Source organism: Suricata suricatta, chromosome 1 (genome assembly GCF_006229205.1).
Source record: "Suricata suricatta isolate VVHF042 chromosome 1, meerkat_22Aug2017_6uvM2_HiC, whole genome shotgun sequence".
In the NCBI taxonomy this organism is placed as follows: domain Eukaryota; kingdom Metazoa; phylum Chordata; class Mammalia; order Carnivora; family Herpestidae; genus Suricata; species Suricata suricatta.
The window spans coordinates 156,690,285-156,708,856 of record NC_043700.1 but is presented as its reverse complement, the minus strand read 5'-3'; the positions used below and the strand labels follow the sequence as shown (position 1 = coordinate 156,708,856).

At 38.2% G+C, this 18,572-nt stretch overlaps 1 protein-coding gene across 4 annotated transcripts in view; it reads right to left on the bottom strand.

Annotated features, from left to right (window-relative positions):
- Positions 1 to 18,147, bottom strand: part of LOC115298013 (cytochrome c oxidase subunit 7B2, mitochondrial) — a 137,475-nt gene extending 119,328 nt beyond the window's left edge. For 3 of the 4 annotated variants that reach the window (XM_029946329.1, XM_029946338.1, XM_029946347.1), the window contains exon 1: positions 18,006 to 18,094. The gene's annotated coding sequence lies outside the window, so the exon portion shown is untranslated. Of the gene's footprint in view, positions 1 to 18,005 lie in introns of all 4 variants that reach the window. The other variant, XR_003911572.1, reaches the window with a different exon arrangement.
- Positions 18,148 to 18,572: the final 425 nt, after the last annotated feature.

Genomic DNA, 18,572 nt, shown 5'->3' with positions numbered 1-18,572 from the left:
GCAATAGGCAGTATTCCAGAAACTATTTTCAGCCTCAGATAATAATCTGGTGAAACTAAAAGTTCAGTATGAGGAAAAGCCTTTTCACAGATTTAAGGAACCCTTGATTAAACCATAAAGAAAACTCCTATGTGAACATGAAGGAGTCCACCTACTGGACAGAACTGTTAATTGATAAGGAAAAAAAATCACGAACAGGTATTTTATACTGCAGGCAGAAATCTCAGCAACATGAAAACATATTTTTTAACAATTAGCATTACTGCCATTAAGTATGTCCCACATCTAGGACTTCACACAAATACAATAGAAGGCAAAGAAGCGAGGGAAAGAGTGGAGGGAAGGAATGAATCCCAGCTTTTTTTTCCTGACAAGAATTTTAAGGGATAGATTTTCAAGTGTATTTTCCAAAGAAAGATACTCTGTCCTCCTAGCCAAAAGAAAAAAGGCTGATAGATTCATTTAAGATGCAAAACTTCATTCTACTCCTAGACAGTCTGACGTCTGTGAAAACCAGGAACGGGTGCCTTTAGTCCCTAGCCTTAGGTGCACACTACCTACTATATAGGGCCCAAAGGTTTCATCTATCATGTGTGCAAGACTTTACAAAGTAAATATCCCATAAGATGTAAGACAATGAAGCCTTACTTGACAATTCATACCAAGCAGTCAAGCAGTCTTACTATCTGACTCTTCTCCAACTGCCTCACCCTCACCCCCATAGAATTAGGAGACTGCACCCTGCAGCCAGCTTGGCGAATGAAAACAAAGACAGGACTTAGCCTAGTCCAGGGATTCCTTTGCCACCTCTTGGACATGCCTCACTCCCACTTGGTGCTATTAATCAGGCCAGAACCAGTAGGCTGCCAATCCCTGCTGAAGGCATTGATGCCCAAAATGGAAAGCCTGCTTGCTGTGCTGACACTACTCTTAATGACTCAAACATCTGGAAAACAACATTTCACAGTGACTATCAGAACTTCCCTGAGAAGCAATAACTCACATGCTGTGTACTATGCATTAGAAGCACAACAGGAGTAACAAAGTGATGTCCCTTAAAGGTGCCACAAGAACTTAGTGCTTTCCTTTGAGGCAAAGACTTTAGTTCTCAGAGGGGTGCCGTTAGGTAACAGACACTGCATCCTACCATAACTTCAAGGATTCCTTTAGAATTATAGGAAAACACACCACATTTAAATCTTGGTATATTTTTAGCTTGTTAACGCCAATTTAAGAATTTAAGTATTATTTTTTTAATTTTAATATTTATTTATTTTTGGGAGGGAGAGAGACAGAGCCTGAACAGGGGAGGGACAGAGAGAGAGAGAGAGAGAGAGAGAGAGAGGGATACAGAATCCAAAGTTGGCTCCAGGCTCCAAGCTATCAGCTCAGAGCCCGACACGGGGCTCAAAGTCAGACTGCAAGATCATGACCTGAGCTGAAGTCAGACGCATAACCAACTAAGCCACCCAGGTGCCCCTAAGTATTATTTTTAAATAATAAATTTGTTCAAATCACAAAAGTAATACATAACAAGTAACAGTAATGGACAGGTACTATATTTCTAAAGAGGACAGATTACTACATTTCTCCTTGAATAATAATTCTACTGCAAAGACAGATCATCCTCATTCATCTCATTTATACGTTCTCCAGTTCCCAGTTGTATCTTTCTCTAATCCCCCATTCTATATACCACCAACACCACAAAGCAAGCACCAAAAGGTTTCCTTAAGTGTTTTGTTTTCTATTTTTGGTTTTGTTTGTCTTATTTTGATCACAGAGAGAAAAAGAGCAGGAATGGGGCAGAGACAAGAGAGAAAGCATCCCAATTAAGCTCCTCACTGTCAGTGTGGAGGCCAATACAGGGGTTGATCCCATGAATCATGAGATCATGATCTGAGCTGAAATCAAGAGTCGGATGCTTAACTGACTCAACCACCTGGGCACCCCACCAAAATGGTTTTTTAAGGTAAGTGGACAGCTACTTACTTGTACTTCCTAGTGTTCCTATAATGATCATGTATTAATTAATTCAACAAACCCAGGAAGAAAGTCCATTTGATAGAACTAGTTAAACTACCCTTATAAAAATTTCTCATATTTCCATTACCAACTATGCTTATAATCTGCATTCTCACTGGCAAGGACTTACCATCTTCCTTGGTAGGTCTGGCCTTCGATCTAAAAGTATAGTCCTATTAGGGATTTGCCACCTGGTCCCCAGATTTAGGTTCTATCAGAAACAGTCTCTGCATTGAATTCTTCTCATATTCACCAGGCTTACCTCACTCTTCTTCAAGTCAGAGATACTCTCATACACTTTACTCTCATTTTATGGACTGAATTCTGTTCTCCAATGTTGCTTTTATACATCCAAGCACTCTGGGTATACAGGTGTCTGTGTGTGTGTATGACAGGGGTGGGGGAGAGGGAAAACAGAGACAGACTAGACAGGTATGACAAAAGGACGAATGTACATTCAACTACATGGAAATAGTGAAATCTAATTTCAGGTGAAAAGAATGCCTTCTAAGGAGTAGTTAATGAGGACAAAAAGTCAAATCCCCTCATTTTGTTGTTGCTGTTGTTGTTTATTGGAGGGAGGTGCAGAGAGAGGAGAGAGAATCCCAAGCAGGCTCACTGATGGGACACAGCCAATGCAAGGCTCCATCCCATGAACCATGACATCATGACCTGAGCCAAAAATCAAGAACTGGACACTTAACTGACTGAGCCACTCAGGTGCCCCTTGCCCTCATCTATTTTTATTAAGAAATTTAAGAACAAAGGGCTCTGAATACAAATACTGCTCAATAAATACTGTTGGCTTACCCAAACTATGTAAGCACATACACATATACAACCACACAAAAATAAAACTGATAATAATATCAAAATCTTAATAATGGATGTTTCTGAGAAGTGGAATTTTAAAAAAACTACTTTTCTGCTTTTTTCTGCAATTGTTGTTTTTCCAATGTTTCCTCATTAATCTAGTATATGTTACTAGAAAAAAATGATTTATACAAATGAGTAAATGCCAGCAGCATGAATACTTGGATGCTAGTATGCACCTCAGCATTAAAACCTCTAACCTGCACAGACAGCTGAGTTCAGCTCTAGAAATAATGAATCTAGCTGAAGGCAACAGGACAGCAGACTTAAGCCCCTCCTACATAGAACCTGGAATGAGTCCTGAAGCTTTATGTCACTCTGGTGTGTTTGAACAGAAAAGCAGCCTAAGTCTAGGCCTTCCTTAGTACACGGCATATTTTCATAATCACAGGGATTTGGCTTCTGTTCTTGTATAGATGAGCTGCTAAACGCTGGGTCTGGCAGCTGGCTGGGAACTATAATGAATCCGACGATGGATATACTCCCTATACCTATCACAACAGAAGGATGCTGCTCTAAAGCAAATGGAGCCCCTAGGACATTAATGATGCCTTATTCATTCATTCACTAAATATTTACTCAGTGCCTACCAAGCATTTTAGACTCAGGGAAGGAAGGAAGGAAGGAAGGAAGGCAGGAAGGAAGGGGGGGTGCTACTTTGAGGACAGGCAAGAAAGCTTTCTCTCAAGATGATACTTAAACATAGACTGAAAGAAGTACAACAGTAAATCATGAGAACATCTGGGTGAAGATCACTCTGAACAGAGGGAACAGAAGTTCAAGGACTGAGGTAGAGTCCTTCCCATATTGAACAGCAAAGCACCTGGAGAATAGTGACCAGGAACAGAAACTAGTTAGCCTGGAATCAGGTAATATATGGCCTTTGGGCCATAGTAAATATTTTTAATTTTATTGACTGTGAGAAGAAATCATTAGAGGGTTTTATTTAGAGAGTAACTGCATATTTACACTTTAAATGGATCTTTCTGACCATATGTGAGTTATAGCTAAATGGAAGCAAGAACAGATACAAGGGGTAGGAGAATAAAATACTGGAATAAGCTAAGCAATAAATGATGAGAACATCTAATTTAATTTTGGCCTTTGCAACAGAGGATTTAAAAAATGAATCAACAGTTTTTCTAGACTTAGTTTATGAATGAAAGGAAGAGGCAATTTCAAGGTAACTTCAGGATTGGGAAAAAGAACATAGATTTGAAAAGGAAAGCAGCAAATTAATTTTTATACATAATTGGGTCCAGGCTAGAAATGATGGCTTGAATGAAAGCTGATGACAACAGAAATGGAGAAGAAGTAGTCAGATTAAGAATTCAGATTCAGGGGGTGCCTGGGTGGCTCAGTCAATTAAGTGTCCAACTTCGGCTTAGGTCATGATCTCGCAGTCCGTGGCTTCGAGCGCTGCATCTGGTTCTGTGCTGACAGCTCAGAGCCTGGAGCCTGTCTTCAGATTCTGTTATCTCCCTCTCTCTCTGACCCTCCCCTGCTCACACTCGCTCACTCGCTCTTACGTGCTCGCGTGCGCTCTCTCTCTCTCCCAGAAGTAAATAAAACATTAAAAAGACAAAAAAAAAATCCAGATTCAGTTTTGCTGATGTGGATGTGAAACGAGGATTGACAGGATGACATCAAAATCTTTGACCTGTTACCATTTACTTGAAGGGGAATACTATAGGAAAAAGAGTTGGTACAGAAAAATCAAGAATCCAAAATGGATATATCAGATTTAGGTACAAAGTTGAATATGGGTCTGAAGTTCAGTGGAAAGATTCAAGTCACTGATAGTACCTGGGGAATCTTTAACATAAGGACAGTAATTTAAAGACCACCTAGAAATTGAATGCATCTCAAAAAAAAAAAAAAGGAAGTATCCAGGGACCAGGTCAGAATGAGGCAAGGGACCAGCAGAGAGGACTGAAAGGGAGTAGCAATGAGACAATGAAATCAGAAAAAAGGTGCTCCCAAAGCCAAATGAATGAAGCGTTTAAGAGAATACACTGTAAATAACACAACTATGTAGTTTCCTTGTCTTCTCTCTGATCTCAATGCCTTGCAGAAAAAACATTAGTTTATGTCAAATTTAAGTATTCCCCCATGCCTTTGAAATGTATGTAGCAGACTAGTGAATACCATGCCATCTCATTATGGCTTAGTTTGTTTAGCCTTCTTGGTTCTTCCCCTTCTTCTCCAGCCTGTACCACTAGAGAATGACATTGGATTAAGCACAAGCTAAAGAGAACACAGATTTTTCAAAAATCACACATCCTGAAAGCTAAGTTTGTGAGCATTATAAAGCAAAGTTAAATTGCAGGCAGGCTCTTTGGATGCAGTGAAGAGAAAATGAGTCCTAGATGTAAGTAGGTTTCTTTTGTGCCAGCTCTGCAACAGACCTCTTCCGTATTTGTTTATTTTCTTATTCTTTCAACCTATTCTGTTAAATTTATTTTTAGCTTTGTTGGGATCCTTCAGGAAAGGCAAATACGAAGGACTATAATTGAGTGCAACCCAAAGTTTCCAAATAGCAGCCTCCTTAACACATCAATGTCAAAGATAAAGCACCTTTCCTCCCAGGGGAATCAGATTCCCTCTTGTTAACTCCAGTAGCTTGTTGAGTCTTTCTTTGATATTAATTGCAGGGATTACTGGTGTTACTGTTATAGGTTATAGTACAGGCTAAAGAGAACAATATCACAAGTGTTCTTTATCAGACATCAGTGTTGTTGTTAATATTAGTGTGACAAATCTATCAGGAATGTCACATGAGTTAATACAGGTAGACAGGAGAAGTGTAAATCTTTTAGGCTAATATCATGTGTCTTTATTTCTATTATCCACTATTTTACAATAGTTATTTACTGGCCTGGTCATGATAGAGAAACTGAGGCACACAAGGGCATGCCTTGTCTAAGAGTTACTCTGGTGACTTGCCATCAGTTTTTACACAAAGTAGAGCTCAGTGCACATGAAGAGATGATTTACTCAATGAGGCCTGACTCCTTCACCCCAAACTTTGTCCTTCTCCACATCAAATTTCCTTAGAAAAAATGACTCGTTACAAGGAAATAATATCAAAGTAGCCCCCACATCTTCAGAAAATAAGAACCAAACTAGGTCATTGTATTCCCAGACCACTAGCTATTTTGGGAAGATTTTATTATTGTTGTGGAAATAAATTTTTTATGAATAAATAAGGTTGAGGAATAACTAAATTTATTTTTCTAAATTTTGTTCCATTTGTCATTTTAATACATAATTATAAATATTTACTTTCCTAAACTTATATATATGGTTTTATATGTCTCCCAAATTATGTAAGCTCCAGTCTGCACCAAACCCTCAGCTCCCTGAGGTAAAATGTATTCATTAAAGTCACATAGCTGGAAATGATTATAATTATAGCAGATTTTGAAGCTAGGGCTGTTTGGTCTCAGAGAGTTCTTTCTATAGCACCATTACCACCTTCATCATTTAAACCTCAGTGTTAATGAATTTCATCTTCTTTTGAGAATAAATAATTGTGAAGAGGAGAGAAAAATCAATGAGGATTTTAGAGAAAAGAATATTATTAAACACACAAAGAAGAGGCTAGAGGTACCTAAAGACAACCTATTCCTTTTTGACAACTTTGCCTAGACTTGTGCTACTGGTCTCCTGCTCTATAGTGCTGGCTAAAAAAAATTACTTGTTAAGTGTACATGAGTGTAAACTTTTATTTTGTCCTTACCCTTGCATTTCTAAAAATTTGACTATGGTTTCACAATTGGCATGCCCATGAGATAGACTGATGGAAAAACAAAAATCTGCAGTACACTCTTTGTTTACGGAAATCTTTATCTCAGAGGTACCAACCTACTTTTAATTTTGGATGGCTTGGATTATTATGGTGGTTGTGCTATTGGTAAATGTACCCAACAGCAATTTCATGACTTACACACCCAATTAATAAAATAAATAACTGAAACTAGCATTAAGCATGCTAATAAACCTACAGGATTATTTCCTAAGACAATTACACCAATAAAACAAAGGTTAAAATGGGCAGATAGACAAGCCAATTACACTTGGAGATTTGATTTTTTTTTTTAGAAGATTCATAGTTGCTCTGCTATTAAAGCTGGTGGAAAAGCCTTCCTCTGGAGACTACTTTCCTAATTCATTTGGTACCATGCTAGCACTGACAAAGAAAAAATGGACTAAAAGCACAAAGGTTCTGTAATAGGAATAAACTTCAACACACCTAATCCACACTTAGGACAATTGAACATTATATTTTTTTTTGCCAATAGCAAGCAACAGGCACCTTTTTGCTTTTATTAATACAGCTCAGCTGATATGAACAGACAGAATTGAAAGAATTGAAAGTGCTTTATCATTTGCAGCCAAATTTCAATTTTCTCTTTCAAGTAGAGTTGAATGCATTTTCTTTCCAACCCAAAGACAGAAGATCTTGATTACTATTGCAAGAATAATCTCAGCCTTTGTGTGAATATAGGGAAAATAAATAGTCTCTCTGAATGATGTGTCAGCTTGTGAACTTACAAAATAATATATATTCTTAGAGTAGGAAAATTAAATTAAGGTGAAATGGTACACCCATTAAAATGACAAATGAAGGCTTATTTTTGTAGGCTATAGCTGACTTCCCAATTGTCCTTTGTCCTTAGCTTCACCCTAGGGGCACAGACAACAGAACCAGAAACAAACAGGGTCAAGTTCGGGGCAAGTGTCTGGAAATACAGGTCACTCAGGCCATCAGCCCCATCATGAATTACTAGCTCTATTGTAAAATTAAGGTTCCAACCCCTTTATCCCCTGCCTTCCCCTATCACCGCTCTTATTTCAAATCTTTAGGCAGGAATAAAGTTGGTACCTTTCCAGAGTTCTCGTTTTTATGTGGATAAATATGATCAATCCAACATCATCTCAGCTGGATTCTTTATAACAGGAGAATGCCAAGTATTCATCCTCTTGAGTATTAGGAAAAGCTGTATTTTTCGGTGTTCCCTCTATTTGATCCCCACTCAACAGATAAACATCACCTGGGCTTCTGATACGAAACAGAACAGTCACTGCCTGCAGGAACAGAAGACACAATTCAGGAGCCAGACCATTGCTGTCCCCTGTACTCTGTTTCATCAAACACCCGTAAGGATAACATCTACGGCTGTCAACTCTGTACTGCTCTTGCATCCACTCACACTCTGACCTCTCCTCTCTCCAACTGCTCAAATTTAATGGCTTATTCACAATTTATCTGACAAATCTTTCCGCAATAATGGGTGACAGTGGTTTAACGTACAAATTTACATGAATATAAGAGTTCAGTCCTCCGCCCATTTGATACCCCACTTCATCCTGGATAATACTTTAAACCAAGAAATTAATGACGATTTCTCAGACTTCCTTTTCTTTTACCTCACTTCAAAATTTGATGTAGCTAACTACAAGTTGTATAAGCCCTAACAGTTAGGTTTCCTGTTTTTTGGTAATTCAAGTGCCTGACTTAAGTTTTTACTGGTGAAGCACTGGCTTCAAACAGGGATCCCCTTCAAAGATGGCTCTCCTGAATAAACACATTGTCAGGGGCGCCTGGGTGGCTCAGTCTGTTAAACGTCCAACTCTTGATTTTGGCTCATGTCTGATCTCAGGGTTCATGAATTAGGCTCCTGAGTTCAAGCCCCATGTTGGGCTCTATACTAACACTGCAGAGCCTGCTTGGGATTCTCTATCTCCACCCCTCTCTCCCTCTGCCCCTGCCCTGCTCATGCTCTCTCTCTCCAACTCTCTCTCTCTCTCCCTCTCTCCATCTTGAGACGGGAGGGGAGGCAGAGAGAGAGATGGAGAGAGAGACATAGAGCAAGCTAGCAAGTGAGGGGCAGAGAGAGAGAGAGAGAGGGAGACAGAATCCTAAGCAGGCTCCAGGCTCTGAGCTCTGTCAGCACAGAGCCCAACACGGGACTCAAACTCACAAACCTCAAGATCATAACCTGAGCCGAAGTCAGATGCTTAACTGACTGAGTGGCCCATGTGCTCTGTAAACTTTAAGAAAAAAAAAAAAAAATAGGGGCTGCTGGGTGGCCCAGTCAGTTAAGCAGCAGACTTCAGCTCAGGCCCCGTGTGGGGTTCTGTGCTGACAGCTCAGAGCCTGGAGCCTGTTTCTGATTCTGTGTCTCCCTCTCTCTCTGACCCTCCCCTGCTCACACTCTGTGTTTTTCGCTCTCAAAAATAAATAAACATTAAAAAATTTTTTAAATAACTAAACACATTGTCAGCCACGAAACTATATAAAGAGCCAGATGATGCCCCATGCTTCTTTGTTTCAGAGATTGTGGTTGATTTCATTAACTGTTCACTTGGGCTGCTTGTTTTTTCTCTTCCTGCACTTTAAATTCCTACTCTTATGTTGTAAATTCACCAATAGACAGCTCCAGACCTTCTACCCTGGATCCCAATGCAAGCAGAACCCCAAGCCCACACCATTTCCCTCCCTCCCTCTCTTCCCTCTCATCTTCTTCTGGACCTCACTGTGTGGCCCCAAGTCTGCCATGTAATTTCTAAGAATTTTAAGTAGTAAACCTTTTTGCAAAGTTTCTTGATGGTTATTCCAGAGAGAATCTTCCAAGCATAAGAACCACAAAGGCCAGTCCAGCCACAATGCTGGTTATCCATAGCTGAGACCAGAACATAACACCACATTAATTTGGTATCACTATTTCTTCGCTTCCTTAAGTACACTGGCTATCTTCTCTGACTCTCACCTCTCTGTTTTTCCTCCTAGCTCTCTTTGAGCTATTTCTCTAAAATCTACTTTTTGGCCTTTTAACTCAGAAGGTTTGCTTACTCGCATAAAAGCTATCACCTTTAGACTGATGTATTCTCCTAACTAGAATTCCAGTAATATATGTTCAATGTCTATATAGAGATTTTTTCTCCTGGATCTAGTCACTGGCTAACACCCAAATATGTATAAAAATTAATTTGCTGCTTTACTTTCCAAATTTACATTCTTTTTTCAGAACCCTGAGGTTACCTTTAAATTATCTCTTTCTTCCATTCATAAATTAAGTCTAGAAAAGCTGTTGATTCTTCTTTTGAATTCTCTGTTCCAAAGGCCAAAATTAAATTAGATGTTCTCATCATTTATTGCTTAGGTTATTCCAGTACTTCTCTAACTGGTCTTCCTGACACAAATCTCTTTCCATTCAATCTACCAATGAAAAATTTTCCTAAAATACTGTTTCTCATTCTTTTGCCTTCCTGTTTAAAACCTGTGATGACCCTACATTGCCCATAGCATTTTATCTTAAAGTCTTTGGTCTAACCTGATAGGTTCACTGCTAATAGCATATCTCCTTCTGTTCCCTAACCACAAAGGTAACCAATAATGAATCACAGTGTACTTTAAAATTATCCTATAAAATCATGAAGAAAGGGATTGTTTCATCACTCTCGTTTACCACTGTATGTCACTAGAAGAAAAAAATTAACATGCATTCAGAAAATGGCCTTAGTTCTCATTAGTATCCATACCTGATATGCTGTCTTCTTTCTTTACTTCTTATAAAAAGCAAAGCTCAACTCATATACCATAACCTCCACTAAACGTTTTCAATATTTCAACCTATACTGATCTTTCTTTATCAATTCCTACAATTTCACATCATCCTATATTATACTTCATGTGAAATAGCTTTGTCTTTCCAGCTAGGTATTACAGTACTCTATATGAAAAACCATCAGAGTATTAAACAGAAATTTAAAAGAATTTGAATCTGTATAATTAGAATCTAAAAGATAAGAAATGCAGCAAATAACAGATTATCTTCTATACTGGATTTAGCTACTAGTAAAGCTGTTGATTCTTCTTTTGAATTTGAATAACACACAGAGAATGAAGTCTCTGTGTGTTAGCAGGCATAAAATCCATTCTTAGAAAACTCCTGAGAGAATCTTCAAGGAGGGCATATATGTAAGTGATATATGTCCATATACATAATGGGGAGGTGGCGGGGGGACTCTTTCACCAAGGAAGGTAACTGAGTTGTGAGCTAAATAGACCTCCATGAGGAAAATACAGACTCCTCTCTGCAGATTTCAAGGCTCTTGAGACACCATCCAACCTAAATTTCAGCCACAAATTTATTTCATACATGAATAAATAAAAAGTAATTTCTATTTCACTGATTCTTTCTGCAACATGAATATAGGCATTTTTAATAACTTAAAATAATAAGGATTAATTATCATTACAATGTCAACCATTTGTAGAGTATTTTCTATGCCCCAGGTACAGTATTAACATCATTATCCAGCAGATATGATAAAAGTGATATAACATACATATAGGAAAATAAAACATTCCTGGATTTCTGATTGTTCCAATGTATTTAGTATAAAGTTAGAGAATCTTTTCATTTCTCCTTGAAAATATTTTCATATATTACAAGATTAAATCTGTAGCCATTTCTTCCCCCAAATTACGGTGTTAATTACTCTAATCTAAAAGGATAATAAAACTTATCTTCCATAAAGACAAAAGGTTACATCCTGGGACAGGTACCTAGGTACTGGGTAAAAGTGCTCGGGTGACTTAGATATTTACATTTCAGGCAGGAATGAGACCCAGGACTTAGAGACCTCTCTAGGTCTGAGACACACAGTGCTATCTGGCTTTTGGGGAGATTTTACTTACAGACCAACGTGTTATATATAGTTAGCAATCAAACTCATAATGTTTCCAAGGAGACTCTTTCAGTAGGGGAGAAAGACAGCTTACTACTTAAGTGGAGAAAAATTGTTTTTTCGTGTTCTTCACCTGTGGACAGTTTTGAACTTAAGTTGCAACATAGCATTATGTCACTACAAATGTAAGGTCAGAGCCAGGGTGCTTTTGTTATTTAGGGAAATCTGTCACAGATACAGAATACATTCAAAATAAAATAAATATTAAAAACCTGAAACTCAACACAATGTGAACTTTACAGTCTTGGAAGTTCTGAAAATTCACATGTACAATATATAACTTACTTTATTTCCACATCTCATTATAATTTCTGCCTCTGATAATTTAGCCTAATACAAAACTTCAAACATGGCTTTTAAATTTAGACCTGTCCTGTGATTTCTCACTCTGGTTTCAGAAAACCGTATATAACACAAAGGCATCAAGAGTGGTATGCACATGACCCTTGTTCATTTTTCTGCATTTTTATGGCAATATAACTTGTCACATATTCCCTCCACATAGACATTAAACACAGGCTGTTATTGGAGTGTGTAGTGAAATCATGATGTCCTTGCTGATTTGATTCCCACCTCAGTTAGGAGGCAGAAACAAGCCTCTAAAATTTCGATTGAATCACCCTATTGTCCATACTATTGACTTCTTATCTTGATAAAAGGAGGAGTGGGAAAGGTCAATAACTAGCACTCCTGTTCAGCTTCTGAACAATTATGAGATACAAGGAAGTTGGCTTATTGAGAGACCAAAAATTTACCTCTGTATCTGATGAAAGCAGATAAGGAAAACTGTGGTTTATCTATTAACGTGTTTTCTAATACTGAATCCAAAATTAGATAGACTTTCTCATTCAGTTATCAGCAGGATAGTATGGGGACAGCCATTCTCCCATCCCTGTAAAGATGGTAAAATGGGAGAGCAGAAACACCTTCCTGAGGACAGCTCAATTCCCAACAAGGGGAGAAGAGACCCCAGCCTCTTCTCAATTCACCAGATAACTCCTTGAACTATTCAAGTAGAAGTTAGAGGCCTAATGTGTTAGGACAATGTAGGACATACACATAAAAGGAAACATGAGAAGTGGGAAGAAAACATTCACCATTCCCTCCTACATATCAATATTCTATAGCTTTACATTCTCCTAAACCACTGGGCTCAATCATGAAGCTTCAGCTGAACCAAGAAACTGTCTCCCCAGGGAAAAGAATCAGCAAGCTATCAAGACATTACTCCTCCCACTATCTTTCTGAGTAGGCTACCCCCCCCACTGTGATTTTGGGTATCCTGCTGGGACCACTATTAGCAGTGCAGATTTCTGAGCCCAGAATCCTTCAAAACAGGCCAAAAACACATTAATTCAATGTGTAACCATTCTATATCCAAAGCTGAAAATGTCTTCTCAATTCTATTTGCCATCCCAAATTATGAACAGCACATTATTATCTAGGATTTCGATCAAAGGTGCTACAATTAGATCAAATGGCTTACATTTTAAGAATAAAAGTCTAACATTATAGATATCCCAAATTTGAAAATGACCTCCTTAAGAATAAAAATCTAACATTATAGATATCCCAAATTTGAAAATGACTTCCTTAACCTATAAAATTTCCAAAGAGAAATTAAAGTCCAAAGATTAAATTACCTTGACAGTTTAAATACAAATTAAGGTTCAAATTGATGTCTACAAATTCTCATGCCCCTGTAAGCTACAACTCCACGAAGTTAAAATCATACTACTTAGTTGAAAGTCGAAGACAAATCTCTTTCTCACAAATTTCTTCTACGTCCTCTCAGACAGTCATTCTCAATATCTAAGGTAAGTATAGTTCTTTCAGGGATTCATAAATTGCATCAGTTCAAAGACAAGTTTTTACTAACTACATTTTAAGGAATCTTAAAAACAGTCATCTGGAAAAAAGATGCAGGTGAATCCTATATCATATGCCATGACCATTGATAAACTCAAAAGGAATCAAAGATTTAAATGCAAAAAGGAAAAAAAAAAGTAACCATGAAAGTACTAGAAGAAAACAGAAAAATTCCTTTATAAATTTGAAAGACATTTCTAAATATGACTCAAAACCATAAAAGAAATACTTCTATATTACACAACATTAAAAAAAATAAACAGGATCAAAAAACAAATGATCCACTTGGTAAGAACTGAAACTCGTATCATAGGCAAAAAGTTCATTTCCCTCAATATATAAAGAGCAGGTAGCTATCTAACAGAAATAAAACACTAAAAGCTCCCTAGAAAATGAGCAAAGAAATGACAGCCAATTCACACACAAAAAAATTCAAATGGCCTTTCAACAAATGAAAACACATTCAACTCATTCATATCTTATTAATAAATAAATAAAAATTAAAATAACCCTGAAAACACATTTTTCACCTATTAGACTGGCCAAAATGTGAACATTTCTGTTGATAAGTCTACGATGAAGCAGAATGAGAAATGGTCAAGACTAATGGGATTTGGTAATAGAAAAGATATTACATATGCATTTATCTCTGGTTCAGCAGTTCAACTTCTAAGAATTTACATTACAGATACATCTGTCAAGAATGACAAGTATATACCACACTATCTGTAATTGCAGAAAAGTAGAAATCACCCAAATGTCCACCAAGAGACATATAATGACTATATATGTATATGTAAAATAAAACTTAAAAAATATACTGTGACAAATTCACAGATACAATATTAATACTATGCAGCAGTAAAAATGAATGAGAAGCTCTCTATATACTGATAAGGAAGTATTTCCAGAACATGCAGTTAAGTGAAGAAAAAGGGGGAAAAAAAAAACCCAAAGTGCAGATAGTGCTTTCTTTTGTAGAGAAAAGGAAAAATTCAGAAAATATATTAAGAAAATATATTCATATTTGCATTCCTTTGCATTTTTAAAAATGACCCAAGAGGCATATATATAGTACAGGACCTAATAAATCATTTACCTAACAAGTCTAACTTGAGCCAGACTGCCTGCGGGCCTATCTATAAAATAGGAAATATAGGAATTCTTACATAATAAGGTTGATAGACTATATAAATGAGCTAACATTTGCAAAATACACAGGTCAGCATTGGGCACTTAATAAGTATTATAGACTTGTTTGTTAAACTAGGTAAGTAAAATGCAAAGTGGATAAAAGATTTGTCAATGTATACTTTACTTTAGATCACTTTGGTTTTTGAATGACTAGTTTGAGTGTTGTATGGTTCAAAAACAGTAAATGGATATATAAACTTAACAAAACTGGCCCCATACGCATAAAGTTTAAATACAAGCCATTCTCAGATCAGATTACTCCCCAAACCACTGTGTTCCTAGAAACCAGAAGAGAATGATATCTAAAGAAGGGAACTGGAAATATTCTTGGTTTCAGTCAACTAGGATACCTGTCAGTTTGTGTGAGTAGCAGATTCCAGAAAACCTCTTTTAAAGCTTTAATTCTGACAACAGATTCATCATATCTATAGTATAGCATACTATTGTCTCTCACAGAATGGTATTTCAGACATTCTTGCTTTCCAGAAAACTTTAAAAATTTTCAACCAGAATCACCAAATTGTGTATTTTTCCACTGCAACCTATTTTAAAAGCCTCTTCCTTCCCGTTCCTTCCTTTAACCTCCTGTTTCTGGCACTCTGGTACTGCTGGAAGTGGACTCTATTGTGAAACAGGGGCTACTACCTTCAGTAAACAGGTATCTTCAAACCTATACTATAAGTGCCTCTTCCCACCACCTCTTGTTATGGATTTGCAAAGCTAGTGAGGCCTGCCTCTTAGAGAGGGGTGCTCCTTTCCCGTTTGTTTTGGCCAGCAAATCACTCTCAACAGATTCCTGAACTGAGGCTTCAACTGATGCTTCTGAAGCCTGAGCCCCTAGAGGCCCAATAAGGACTTCTACCTCTTCCATGTGCTCCTCCAGGCACTGTCTTTCATCACTGAATTGTTCAGACCTTGAACAGCATTTTTTCTGCTACATATTTTCCTGCAGCAATGAAATATGCCTCTAGTGTTCATTTTCTTCCATTCTCTTCTACATTTTTCAGACAATTTAAATTTTTTTTAAATGTTTTATTTATTTTGATACAAAGAGAGACAGAGCATGAGAGGGGGAGGGGCAGAGAGAGAGAAGGAAACACAGAACCAGAAGCAGGCTCCAGGCTCTGAGCTAGCCATCAGCACAGAGCCCGATGCGGGGCTTGAACCCACGAATGTGAGATCTGACCTGAGCCAAAGTCGGAGGCTTAACCAACTGAGCCACCCAGGCGCCCAATTTAAATTTTTTAACTATTTAATCTGTTTAGAAAGTTGAGTTATCTAACTGCTTAATCTATTTGGTCTCTTCAAAATATATAGGATTACTACTGATTACTGGAAATGAATATTTGGCTTCTTTTTTTATCTTTTTTAGACATTAGGGTTTTTTTTTCCCCTAACATATTCCTCTATTTATAACATTCCAAAATCATCTCTAAAAAAATGAAGTTATTCAATTCTGAGTTTACTAAAAGCACCTACTCTTAAATAATTTCGTTTTTTCTCCTCCACTTCCCTGGGATGCATAACTCTACAGAGCAACTTTTCTCCCACCAATGTGAATCGCCCCCATCCAAGCTTGGATCTGTCTTAGTCTCTTGCCTGGCTCCTTTCAATATGCCCATTCTTGCTGAGTCTTGTCTTGAGTCCTAACGCTTGGCCATGTTCCTTCTGAGCACAAACTGTGCTTCTTCTGAGCACAAACTGTGCTTCTTCTATACAAACCTACAATCACTAGATTACCTTAAAAATCACCTAATGGTACTTTGTGCATTCTACAGGTCTTCTTAGTCTTTCCCAATCTTTAAGATGCTGTTCTAATACTATTTTTTTACATCATCCCTTATCTGAGACCTCAGCATTTTTCTCTTTCTGAAGGAGTCATTGCATGTGAGATCTTTCCTTTCTTTTTGATTAACATGACACCTAATCCCCTATTTCAATCTAATAACAACTGAACACCTTTCCCTTTTCCAATACTCTGTTGAAAAGAATTTAGATCCCCCCCACCCCGACTCACCATTTCTCTCTCACAGATGTCTACTTGAACGTCAAATTATTTTCTGTGTCACCTTTGTCAAATTCATCCCTTAATTTCTCTAGTTTTTCCTGTAGCCGATGTTTTTCTTTTGTTTCCAATTCTTTCTTTACTCTACATTAACCCTGAAGCACAAGTGACTATAACACCTTAAACTCATGAGCAAGGTCAATTATTAGAGCCAGGGCATTCCAAGCACAACCCTTTTTTTTCTCGCTTTCTAAGCCACCTTTTTTGAAACACTTTATTTTCACTCTCAATTTAAGGAGAAGGTATATGCTCTTTACAGTAAGGGCCTCCATTCTTCTTTAATTTGATATCCATCAACCTCCTATGAATGGAGTCCCAAGGTCGAATCTCAGCAATCAAAAGTCATAGTCAAACTGAATGGACTTATCAACTTCAGAGCCAACTGAAATCAAGAGGTAAGAGCAACTTCTAAACCTATAGACAAGTCATATGATTCCAAGATTTGTTCTTCCAACATTCCTTCCCTTGACTCTGAAGAGGAGCCGAAACATAAAAGTGGATGAGAATCTGAGGAGACCTCCTATGCCACCAGCCTAGGCCTGGCACTAAACATTTCCAGCAGGTACACCTGATGCTGATGCCTAAAAAAGGTTGGCACATGAAAAGGGCTTGCTTTATTACCAAAACTTTGTCTCAGACAAGGCTGCTTTGAAAAACATATATCAGAGTGTAATGGCAAGCAGCAGTAACAATTTGACTAGGATGCATTGAGAAACGACGTTTCCGCACTTAAGAGTCAGAATTTGCTCGCTGAGCACCCCCAAAGCTTGCCTGCCTTTGCTGACAGGCGAAGGCATGCAGATTGGCCTCCAAACCAACCGGTGTTTACTTTTACATAGTCAGCCACTCCCCAGTGGAAAAAAACTGCCCTAAGCCGAACAACCCACCACCACGGAAAATACGTGGTCAGTGCCTACCTAGTTCAATATCATCAAAGTTTAATCCCTCCCATGTTAGCCAAGCCAGAAGCAAGCCCGAAGCTCTATTCCGTCCACTACATGGCAGAATTCCTCTTTTTCTCATTTTCTCTTGACTCCCACTCCGTATGTTGGATGTTGGGGTGTGAGGAGAGTCCGACATGTAAACGTTTCTCTTTCAGAAACAAAAGTAAAGCGGCAAGAAAACCAAACTATTCCTTTATAACTGCCAGGGAAAATATTGAAGACGGTGGCTTATAAACCGCAGGTGTACAGACTCCGAACGCCAGCATTCGACTTACCAACGATGCCACAGACAGGGCCCAACCGACGATGGCGACGATGGCGCCGAGGCAGAGCCGTGCGCGGCCACCTCACAGCCTGGAGGGGCGGAGCTAAGGGCGCATTTCCTGTGGGCAGCTCCGCCCCAAGAGGAAAGCAAGAGGCGGGTCACAACGCCAACGCTCTCTTTCGAAATTGACCAATCAGACCACCGGAAGAAGCAAAAAACACATCCGTAGGCGTGTTGTTCTGAATCCCTCCATAGTAGAGGGAACGGCTTTGGGAGTTGAGTGTTCCCGCTCTTCAACGTAATGCAGTCTCTCTTGGAGGATTTAACTTGCCTGTCACAGCAATCTTTCGAGAAGATTACATCTTGATCCGGCTTGGCCACGAGGGAACTTTGAGATTGCCTGCAACCGCAAAGCGAGCTACAAGTCCACTGTGTATCTCACATCTCCTAAACATGCCAGGTTATTAATTATGGTAACCACATAATATATTGTCCAAACTAAGACACTTAAAAGGAGAAAATAAGACTAAAATTACAAAATTTAAAATTATAAATATGGGGGATGCCTGAGTGGCTC